Source organism: Halichoerus grypus, chromosome 5 (assembly GCF_964656455.1).
Source record: "Halichoerus grypus chromosome 5, mHalGry1.hap1.1, whole genome shotgun sequence".
Lineage (NCBI taxonomy): Eukaryota > Metazoa > Chordata > Mammalia > Carnivora > Phocidae > Halichoerus > Halichoerus grypus.
In genome coordinates, this window is record NC_135716.1 from 1,384,485 (window position 1) to 1,396,325 (window position 11,841).

At 56.0% G+C, this 11,841-nt stretch overlaps 1 non-coding gene across 1 annotated transcript; it reads left to right on the forward strand.

Annotated features, from left to right (window-relative positions):
• Positions 1-11,259: 11,259 nt before the first annotated feature.
• Positions 11,260-11,359, forward strand: LOC118544193 (small nucleolar RNA U13). Its single transcript, XR_004921449.1, has one exon. It is a non-coding gene; the product is annotated as a small nucleolar RNA U13 (small nucleolar RNA).
• Positions 11,360-11,841: the final 482 nt, after the last annotated feature.

Genomic DNA, 11,841 nt, shown 5'->3' on the forward strand with positions numbered 1-11,841 from the left:
GACCTGGGTCTGAGCCTGGGTGTGGGGGTCAGGCTGGCAGAGCAGGGAGAGGGGCTCCGAGGACGTGGGCCACTGGGACTGGGGGTTTGTGGGTGTGCTGGGCAGCCTGGGGCACCTGGGGCCTGGTAGCGGATGGGAGCGGAGGTTAGAGTGGACAGAATCTCGGGACAGGGACACGAGGGTAAGGCCTTGTAAGCGTGTGTGAGTGCACGCGCACGCCCATGCCTGCAGGGGTGTGCTCCGCGTCCACGCCCACTCGCACAGATGCACACGCCAGCCCCCGCAGACGTCCACAGGTGTGCACGCTGAAACAGGGATGTCACACGAGCGCCCGGACTGGTGTGCCCCAGCCCACACACATGCACGTCTGTGCACACACAGGGACATGCAGACACACACGCCCTGCGTGTCCCCTCCTCTTGCTCTTTCTCTCACTCGCTCTTTCATGGAGCCTTGCTGTGATCAGACTTGGGGGCCCGCTCCCCAAAGAGCTGTTGGGAGCACTCTTGTGCCCAGACTCGGCCTCTTAACCAGAGACCCTTTGCCCCCACCTAGGGCACCTCCTTGGGCAGGGTTGTGAAGGCCAGCCCCTGAGCGGGGGCTGAGGCGGCCCCACGTAGGATGGCGCAGATGGACTGGGTGCTTCGGGTAGGAGGAGGCAGGGGAGCAACTGCAGGTAGATCTTAGGGATCATTTCTGGCCCTTCCTGCTCCGGTGGTGGGTCTCTGGTTTTGTCCCTGCACCCCTGGGTTCAGCCCAATCTCCCACGCTCCCAGGCCACGTGGGTCACCCCGTGACCCAGGCTCACCACGTGATGTCAGCAGTCACTCCAGGCTTCTCTGGGGTCTGGCCTTTAGTCAGTTCTTCCTCATCCTTCTGTGGCTGACCCAGGCTGTGGGCGCTCCTGGGTTCTGGACCCCTTGGCAAGAACCGTGGTTTCACTAAGAGCTGGCTGTGGCATTCCTCCCGGGGCTCCTGCGTGTGGTTGAGGGAGAGGGACCTGGGAGTCCGGGGTGAACAAGACAAGAGAGGAGTCGCTGGAGACCGTGTCCATTTCCTGCTGGTGGGACTGGCCAGGGACGTGTCTCCCGCTCCATTTTAAGTTTGCTCTGCTGCCCTGCAATGCACCCCGTTCCCACCCCGCCCAAACCTCAGTAAAGTGTGCTGCCCACCGCTGTGTCTGGTGTTTGGTGGCGTGTAGGGACTGGGCACTCTCACTTAGTGCAAGTGTGAAGAGCGGCTTGAGGATTCAGAGGCCGGAAGCTGGTGCCACCTAAGATGCGGTTCCGTGGGGGCCCTGGAGGTTCCCGGAGGACAAGATGCCGCCCCATGGGTTCAAACCAACTTTCGGGTCAATCTTTGTGTGCGAATTTATTACCTGAGGGAAGTATTTAAAACACAAAAAGTGGGGAGATCCTTCCAGCTGTGCGATTCAAGGCGAAGGGAGGCTCGGGGCAGCATGGCCCAGAGAGCCTGCTCTGAGCTCTCCGCTCTCCACTCCCCAGCTGCCCCATCCAAGTCTGGGTCCCCACGCCTGAGAGTGAGTCTCCACCGTGATGAGTTGCCATTGCAGGGTTGAACCCCACCGTCTGTGAGGCGTGCTGGGTCCGGCGGGGCACATGGACAGTGCGATGTGTGCCACTTGATAATTGTTCTGAAGAATCCACCAAGGTCATCCTTTCCGGATCTACGCAGACCTTTTGTTTTCAGTGTCTGCTTAGTATTCCCCTGCCTGAGCAAACTGCGCTTTTCTTCACCACCCCTCACCTGAGGCAGAGGGGCCCGCTCTCAGCCTCTGATCGGCACTGCCGTGACCACCCTCGTCCTCATGTCCTTATGGGGTCCAGTGACTCTCCGTCTCAGGCGGATTCAGGAAGTGTGTGGTTGAGCCAGAAAAACCCCATCTCCTTGGAAGGAGCAGATCTCCCCGAAGGAAGGCTGCGCCCGTCCCTCCTCCCGGGCCCCTCCACCCTTCCCCCATGGATCCCCTGGGAGCTCCCGTCAGCCTGGGAGACGAAGAGTAGGATCTTATCCTGATTTCCATTGGAGAACTTAGTAGTGAGATCGAACGTCTTACAAGTTTGTTCCGACTTACGAGTGTTTCTTCTGTAATTGCCGGTCGCACCCTTGGTCCACTTTGGGCTTTTGTCTTTTCTTACAGAAGTATAAGGCCCTTTTGTGAGTGAGGTACCGTCTTTCCTGTGGTCTGTGTTTTCCAAGTATCTTCATTTTTGGTGTTTTCCCAGTACATGCGTGCACGTCCTCAAGTTCTGTGTGGTTGAATCTAATTGTTCTTTTATCGTTTCTGGCTTTCAGATCGTAGGAGAGCCTCCTCTGCCCTTATCTTAGGAAAACAGTCTTTATATTCTGCTACTGTTACGGATTTGGCTACTTCCTTCAGGTACCCGATGCACCCGGAGTTTGTTTACCATGCGGCAGGAGGCAGGACCTCTTTGAAATACATGGCCGGTGTTTGTCAATGTTGTTCATGAACGCACCTGTCTTTCCCCGTGACTCCAAGTGCCACCTTGGTCATAGCACGAATGACACCCATGGTGTGTGTTCCGGCCACCGCGCGTGGGCCCCACCGGGCGTGGCAGCTTCAAGTCACGTTCACCAGCTGGTGAGGCGAGTCCCCTCCTTGCTCCTCTTTTGAAAAGAAGATTGTCACTTCTTGCGATTTATTCTTACAGGTGAATGCTGGAATCCGTTTGTGCAGTTCCAGAATAACAGTCAGGATGTTGACTGCAGTTTCATCGGTTTGCGTGCCGCTGGGGCCGGAGGCTGTCTCCGCAGCATGAGGGCTTTCCACTTGGGAGCGCGGAGCTCCTGTCCATCCGGCGGCCACCTGATCGCACCCCTGTTCTGGCTCGTTCCCCCCTGTGGGTCTTGTACCTCCCTCAGCATCTAAGCTAGGTAACCTGTAGTTTTGGTGGTTGTAACTGGGACTTCCTCCTTTTCTTTAAACCACAGTGGTCATTTTTGGTGTGGTGAGCTGGTTTTTCATTTTCTTCATGCCGTTCTTTCTAGAAGTGCCCACCCCCCACCTGGCCTTCATTTAAGCAGGACGGCTGGGGGTTTGGGGTATCAATAGGGCAGACAACCGACAGAGCCCGTGGATCACTGGCCTCCATGTTTCCAAGAGCTCCCCCCTACGGTGCCATGGTCCTCTCTGAGTCGGAGGGAATAAGTCTGCAGAGAAGCCCGTGGAAACGCTTCAAGACGGGGAGGGAGAGCGGGACCTTACTCAAACTAGGCAGAGATGCCCCTGGGCTGAGCCGGCAGAAGGGCTGGAAGGAGCGGAGGGTGGGGTGGGTCCCAGAGAGAGGCTCCTGAGCGGCAGGACCCGAGTGGTACCTGCTGGCGGAGGTCTCGGTAGGGGGGCTGCAGACAGCCTGGGGCCTCCACGCTGTGGTGGGGCCTGGGAACAAGGGTCAGGGCGAGGCCACAGTGACCCGAGTGAGGGCACAGCCTGTGTGTCCTGGGCGCTGTGCATGGATCAGATAGGGCAGGGGTGAGGCAGTGGATCTGCCTGTCGTCCCTCATTGCACGCAGCCCTGGGAGGGAAGAGACCAAGACATCGGGCTTCTGCCGCCTGGTGAGATGGGTCTGGAGAGAAAAACTGTGACAGAAAGAGTAAAGTTCCGCTCCTCGCTGGGCTGTGCTCACACGTGTGAGTTCGACAGCCCAGGCCGCGGGCGTCAGTGGAGGGCTTTCAGGAGGGGCTCTGCTGGTGGGGGGTGGGGGTGGGGGCTCTCCAGGCAGGCGGAGCGTGGCCCCTCGCCCCTCCTCAGCCCTCCTCGGTGGTGTGGTCTGGATGCATCTCCCCGGCAGAGCCAAAGTCATGTAGGGACGCCCTCGGGGCTGGGAGGCTGCTGAGTGTGCTCCTGAATTCCAGAAGCGTGCGGCTCACATGCAGGGGCGTCCACAAGGTGCAGAGGGTGTGGGCGTGGCGTGGGGCGGCCACCGACAGCGCTGAGCCCACGCAAGGAAAAGCTACTTATTTTCCAGCACTGAGCTCTGCACGTTCCATTGTTGCTGTCGTCTCTTAGATGTTCAAGGTGTGCCACCAGGCAGTGTGCAAGTGAAGACTACTCTGCTTTCCCAATATTTTTGCTGTGTGTTCAGTTTTTGTGCCTGTTGCGTTAGCGGGGCCTTGAGGCCGCCTGACCGATGACACGGCCCAGGGCGTGGCTGTTCACCGGACTTCCCTGTGGCACCTTGAGTCGATGTTTGCTTTTGGAGTTGAAATCAGTCTTTATTCAGCTTACACTATTTATTCATATTTCAATTAGATTTCTTTATGAGGAACAGCTGATGAGTTTAAGAGAAATACCCTTTCACCATTTAGTGATACGAAGACATGTCCCCTCGTCTAATTAGTAGTTACTGCAGTGGGTTCTATTGCTCGGGGTCCTGGTGGTGAGGCTCCTTGGCGTTCGCAGCAGGTAAATGCCGGGGGGTCACGCCAGACTCCCACTGCCAGCGCCTGGTTAGGATCGCTGCATCAGAGGACTTGTGTGCTGGCTCCAGGATTGAGATGGGTCTCTAGTCCTTCGGGTGTCTTCATGGGAGGTGAGCTCAGGATTTTGGCAGCCTCACAGAGGAGATGGGCACCCACGCTCTGGAGCAGCCTGGCTCCTGGGGGGTCTCGAGGGCCTCTTGTGCAGGCCCAGGGAAGCTGCAGGACCGGTGGGGCTGGGGCCTGTCCCTCTCAGAGCAGCTGTCCATCTCCTCGTTTGTACCTGACCTCAGCCCGGTTAGAGGTCTTGTTATGCCCGCTTGACACCGAGGAAACAGACCTGGAAGAGGTAAGACCTGACACACTGAAATCTTCACCGCGTTTGCAGGAAATGCCTGTACTCAGATGTCTCTTGCTGTTTGATCTTGACCAAGTCCTGCATCCCCTCTGAGCCTTGCTTCTGTCTGTGAGGTGGGGATACACCCAACTCGTGGGGTGCCGGGGGGGTGCAGACAGAGGAACCTTGTTCCAGCTGGCAGGGTGGATGGCACGGGGGTGGGTGGGGGGATGGGAGGGTGGACATCCTTCCTTTCTAGGGGCCTGAGGCTTGCTCTTGACCCCTCCCCTATTCTGCCAAGCCCCCCGCCTCCCCAGACTTGCGACCTCCTCTGAAATAACAGCTCCTCCCAGTGCACCTTCCCTGGCGGTCTTTCTCCCACCCTTCCCCCTGCCTGTGCCCCCAGCCCCCCACAGATGCATCTGCCTTGTCCGATCCAGTCTGTATCTGGTGTCTCCACACTGCCGGACCCTGGCCCCTTGCCCCGCTCTCCTGGCTGCTTCCGTCTGCTCCTGGGGTCCCAGGGCATTGCTGGCAGCTCAGCCCTGCACACGGTGCTGGAGGGGGGAGCCGTGCTGGACAAAGCCCCCCAGGCACCCTGCTCCTTCACCTTCTATAGGAGGGACATTCACCTGAGATGTCTCCAGGTATCTCCCACCTTCACCCAACATCTGCACACTGGAGACCCAAAGGTCCTTGAGTTTCACAGGAAAGTGGACCTTTCTCTGAGCAGGTAAGGAAGTCAGTCCTCCCTGCAAGCTCCCTGGTGGCTGTGAGATCCCAGCAGATGAGGGCTTGAATGCACACGCCTGGGCCCTGTACCCAGATCCCGACTTAAAGTGCCCAGTTTGGGCTCCAGAAATCTGCACCACCCACAGCCCACAGCAAGCAGAGGGTGCCCACCAGAGAGATGGGGAGAGCAAGCTAACGGTTTTATGTGCTTGTGGATTCATTTCCACTTTTGGGGAGCTAAGTGCTAGGCTCTAGGCCCCAGGGACAGAGCAGTGGGCAGACAGGTGAGGCGGGCCTGGTCGCTCCCCTGCAGAGGGTACCAGGAGGGGCCAGAGCTTCCCCCGTGGGCTCCAGAGAGTGAGGCTCCGGGGCTTCTTTCCCCTTCCTTGAGGGGGCTGCTGGGGCAGGGGGTACAGGGACCCCAGTCCTGGGAAGTAGCTGAGGGACTTCCACATTTTCTTTTAACTTAAGTTTTTGAATAGAGGCCATGTGCCCGTCAGCGAGGTGAGAAGTGTGTCTCCCGCCCCAGCCCCACCGCTATCTGCCTGGGGCCCCTGTGCATTCAGGGCGTCTTCGCGCGGGAACGGGGAAATGCGGGGATGATTGTATTCTCTGTGCCCCCTGTGCCAGGGGGTTGTGTAGTGCTGATGCGTCTGCATGACGGTGCAGAGGCCTCCCCCGCCTCCCGGGATGCTCTCAGTGTCCACCTCAGGTGGGCTGCGGTTGCTTCACTGTCATGTGTCACTTGGCAAGTGCATCTGGGGATCGGATCCCCTGTGCTGGCCTTGCTGAGCCACAGGGTCCGTGGCTTGTCACTTTGGGGGGTGTGGCTGTCTCACCAGCCTGAGGGGCTGTGCCCATCCCAGTCCCCGCAGGGATGCGTGAGACAACAGAGGGTTCTCCCTTCAGTTAGACTTTGCACTTGGAGGGTGTTGCGGTTTTGTTCTACGTTTTGAAAAGTCATTCTCTTGTCTTTCTGTCAGAGGTTGATGCTTGGGTCTGTGTTGGCTGCCATTGAAACCCCTAAGAACATTGATCATAAAGTGACCCCGAGTGAGAGAGGGGGCGGGGGGGGCTGCAGAACCGGGGCATGGATCTACCTTGACTCACCCCTGAGTTGGCACTTTGAGAGCCTGGGCAGACAAGGTGAGGTTGTGCAGGCCACAGCCCTCAGCATGTGGGCAAGGGATCTGGATCTTACTGGGGAGAACACGTGCTGCTGGCCCTGAGCTTCGGGAGGGGTTGACAGGTGGGCCTTTCTGCCAGCAAGCTTATTAGGGGACAGGGTGGACAGTGATTGGGGAAAGTTCGAGCCTGAGGAGCCCAAATTTCAGGGAACCAGGCTGGCCTGGACGCCTTTGAAGTCCAGCCTGCGGGCAGTGAAGAGCTGACCATGTATTGGACTCATGGGCTCACATCCAGGTTCTCAGAAGGACCAGTGGGTCACTATGTGGAGGTGGGGGAGGGCTTGGACGGTCGGGGACCAGAGCATGTGACAGGGTGGTTGGTGCCTGTCTAGGGCAGTAGGATTCAGAATTCTGGGAGGGGACGGCTGGGTGGTGGGGAGAGTGAGGGCTGATGGAAGGGACGGCCCATGCCTGGCCTAGGGGAGGATCACCCCGGGGAGGGCACAGATGAGGAGCAGTTTGGGATAGGTGGAACCGGTGACAAGCTCAGGGCTGTCTAGGCTGAGCTGGGGCATCCACGGGACATCCAAGGGGACGTCCTAGAGGATGGAGAGATAGAGGGTGGGGCCCTTGTGTAGAGGAGGAGAGTCTGTGGGCAAGGTGGGTGTCATATCACCTGCCTTTGCTGAAGTTCCAAAATTCCCAGGCTGAAGGCAAGTCTCCCCCACTCCTCACTGTGCCCAAGTTCCCCCGATCTCACACTTTTCTTGGTGCTGGTCAGATGGCTGGGAGCAGCCAGGGAATATTGGCTGGGTGAAGGCCAGGGAAGGGTTTGGGAAAACTTGCCAAGTGTCTGTCCAGCCAGGAGACTCAGTGACCGTGTGGGAGGGTCTGGAGGCAGAAGTGAGGCTGGGGGCTTGGTCTGTATGAGTTGCTTTGCCCAGGGAGCACTCAGCTGTTTGTGTGGCTTGTGTGTTGGGGGGGGTGTTGAAGTGGGCAGGGTGTCCATGTCAGGCTCCATCCTGTACTCCCCTACCCCCCCCCCAGGTGGGCTGCTTATTGGGAGGTTGCTCATTTGGAGCCGGGACCCCAGGCCTTCCTTGGACAGAGATCCCCGGAACTCTCCTCCCAGGCCAGCCCCCCTGGCAGGGAGTTGGCAATTTTGCTGAACGAATGAGCAAGTAGAATGAAAGATGAATGAGTGAAGGGTGGAGGATGATAGTTGGATAAGTCATGAGTCACGGGTTACAGAGAAGGGGGCTGACGGGGTGGTGAGTGTGGGGCAGCTGTGAAGGTGTGCAGGTGGTGGGGGGCCCTCCTGTGGGCTGCAACCCCCCGTGTTAGCACTACCTCTTGACCCCGGTTCTCTCCAACTGCCCCCTTCCCAAGCCTCCTTATTCGGAAGGGAAAATCGGGGCCCCCGCTCCAGTCCCTCCAGAGCACTGGGCCTTCATCCCTTAACTTGGGGAATAGGCAACATGTGGGTCTGGTCTGGCAAGGAGACACACAGATGGTCAGAAAGACAAGCTTTCATCTTCCTGAGACAACATGGTCGGGGGTCTTGATCCAGGGGAGGCCTTGCAGGGGAGAGCTGGTCTACCTGATGAGTGCAGCTGGGAAGACTTAAAGATTAGCTGATCAGAAATTAAGTCATTCTTTGGTGAGTGTTCCCCAGTGTCCCATGATCACCATGGTTACCATGCCTTCAATTCCTCTGGGTTTTCTCACAGAGCCCTCCTGCTCAAGCCAAGCACTCATTTCTACTCTACAGAGGTTTAGTGGAGCCAAGGAGAGCCTTCCATAACCCGGGGGACATGCGCAGGTGAGTCACAGAGCACGTACACAGCAGAGACACGTCCAGCTTCACTAGTTACCAGGGAAATGCCAGTCAGGAAGAGTCAGTTGTACCCCTAGGTTAGCAAATGTTCACAAGTCTGATGAGGCCACATGATGGAGACCACGTGTACTGCCAGATTCTCTTGCACCCTGCACGTCAGAGATACTCTGGGGCAGCCGTCTGGGGAAATAGTGTGGTGTATTCTCTGAATATTCTGTTCCCCATAATCAAGCAGTCTCTTCCTGGCACATCACCCAGTGAAACATCTCACATGTGTATGCAGGAGACGTGTGAGAGAACGTGACCGACTGCATTGTTCACCAGAGCAACTGTCTGAAAGCAGCCAAAATGACCGTCGAGGGGATTTGGGTTAATGAGGGGTGATACAGTCATGTGATGGAATGCTCTGTAGCAGTTGCAATGAGTGAGCTGGTCACAAAACAATATGGAAGAAGGCTAGCAGCATGAAATTGAGTAGGTGAGTCCCAACAAATTACATAAAGCTGATGTTCATACATTAAGTACTTTACACTGTTGTTTTATATAAGTTTGATGGGACAAATATAGCTTCATAGACAATAAAGCTCTATGTCATCTATCTGTGTATCTGTCATCTATCTAACATCCATCTGTCCTTCCATCCATCCATCCACCCATCCATCCATCCATCTGTCCTTCCATCCATCCATCCATTGTCCGTCCATCTGTCCATCCACCCATCTGTCTGACCATTCATCCATCCATCATCCATCCATCTGTCTGTCCTTCCATCCATCATCCGTCCATCATCATCCATCCATCTGTCCTTCCATCCATCATCCATCCATCATCCATCCATCTCTCTGTCCTTCCATCCATCTGTCCTTCCATCCATCCATCTGTCCATCATCCATCCATCCGTCTGTCCTTCCATCCATCCATCCATCCATCCATCATCCATCCATCCATCTGTCCATCCACCCATCCATCTGTCCTTCCATCCATCCATCTGTCCATCATCCATCCATCCGTCTGTCCTTCCATCCATCCATCCATCCATCCATCCATCATCCATCCATCCATCTGTCCATCCACCCATCCATCTGTCCATCCATCCATCCATCTCTAGCAATCATCTATCTGGGGAGAATGAGAACAATCAACTCAAGATTCCAGAATGTGGTGTCACTCCCCTAGGACAGGGAGGCAGGGGTGTGTAGGGGCACAGAGGGGACTGAGAAGGGTCTCACAGGGAACAGTAAGCTTGTATCAAAATGTTAGTTTTCCTGTTGGTGAGCTCACAGAATGTTGTTATATTATTAAAAAGAAAGAAAGAAATCAGGGCTGTGTCGGGACCAATGAGGAGCGGGTGTTGCAGACCAAAGACCATGAGTAAAATTTGGTTTTGTGTCCCTGAAGTATCAGAAATACCTCACGTGAAACAAAACAGCAAACTCCTCAACACTCATGTCTGTGTCACGCACCTCACATTTTGAACATGTCACTTGTCTGCTCTGAGCTGGTAAGTGGGAGGCCTCCCAGACGTCTCTTCCATCCCTTCAGGTGGATGGGAGTCATTGTCCTGGGGGAACATTGTCCGTTTATGCTGTAAATGCTGTCCCCAGGGGCAGGGAGGCTTATCACGTCCCAGCGAATGGCGAGGTTGACTTTCGCTCAAGGGGCCTATAAACCTTGGTGAATGAATGCCTTTCTTTCTTTCTTTTTCTTTTTTCTTTCTTTCTTTCTTTCTTTCTTTCTTTCTTTCTTTCTTTCTTTCTTTCTTTCTTTCTTTCTTTCTTTCTTTCTTTCTTTCTTTCTTTCTTTCTTTCTTTTCTTTCTTTCTTCTTTCTTTCTTTCTTCTTTCTTTTTCTTTCTTTCTTTCTTTCTTTCTCTTTCTTTCTTTCTTTCTTTCTTTCTTTCTTTCTTTCTTTCTTTCTTCCTTCCTTCCTTCCTTCCTTCCTTCCTTCCTTCCTTCTTTTTTCTTTTTTTTTTTTGAGAGAGAGAGTGAGAAGCAGGGCGGGAGGGGCAGAAGGAGAGGGAGAGAAAGAATCTTAAGCAGGATCCATGCCCAGCTCAGAGCCCGATGCAGGCTTGATTTCACGACCCTGAAATCATGACCTGAGCCAAAATCAAGAGTCGGACGCTTAACCGACTGAGCCTCCCAGGCGCCCCCAAAAGGAGGCTTCCTTGGGGAGGAGAATGGGGTTTTGAGGGGCCTTGGACCTGCAGAGGCCAGGGGCAGAGCTGGAGGTGGGAGAAGGCTGTGGAGGGCAGCTGGCCTTAGGACAGGCTCTGGAGACCTTGATGTCTGAGCCTCAGCTGTGGGGATGCTGTCAGTGTCCTGGGCTGTTGTAACAAAGCACCACCCCCACAGTCTGGGGACCAGACGCTGAGATCGGGGTGTTGGAGGACCATGCTCCCTTGGAGGCTCTGGGGGAGGATGCTTCCTGCCTCTTCCAGCTTCTGGGGCTCCTGGTGTCCCTGGCTTGTGGCCACGTCCCTCGGTCTCTGCTCTGTCTCTGCCGGGTCTCTTCCCCGGTCTCTGTGGGTCCTTTTCTGTCTCTGACAAGAACACTCCCATTGGATTTAGAACCCGCCCCGGTCGGGAATGGTCTCACTGCAAGCCTCACTGTAATCACACCTGCAAAGACCCTATTTCCAAATAAGGTCACATGCTGAGGTTCCCAGTGGGCATGAGCTTTGGGGGACGCCATTCACCCAGTACGTGGGTTCAGAGCTGCGTTCCCTTCCACTCCCAGGTTGGACTTAGGACGGGGCTCCAGGGACCCCTCTGTAGTTTGTAAGCGTGATGATTGGGTGTTCACACCCTTCACATGTGCCTCCCTCAAACCTTGTTATGACCTCGGCACATTGCCCGTCTGACATGGAAAACAGAAAGAAAGAATGGGGCTCCCGGACACCAGGCAGTGGGGACAGGGGGTGCAGGTTGGAGCACATTGTGGCCTGAAGGTGAGGCTGCAGGGGGACCTCAGCCACGCTCAGTCTCCCGCGGCTGTTGTGTGGTGGCAGGAAACGTGCGCAGGAGGCTGGGGGAGCAGGGGGCTGGCTGTGAGGCTGGAGAGTGGTCTGGACGCCCCCACAGTCAGGTCGTCCTTACAGCCAGTCTGGGGGGCCTGATGTTTGGAGCTGCTGCGCCGTCAGCCTCACGCCACCTGTCCTGCGCTCTGCCCTGCTAGCTGGCTGTTGGGGGACATTGCCCCGAGGGGAGTAGAGTAAGTCCCACTAGAGTAAGCAAATGGACTTCCCTTCCTGGCAGTAAGAATCCTTTGTTTAAATTTAAAAGCCACTTTCATTACCCCAGTAACTCCGAGCCTTGAGTGGTCCCCATTCCTCTCCTTCTCGGACT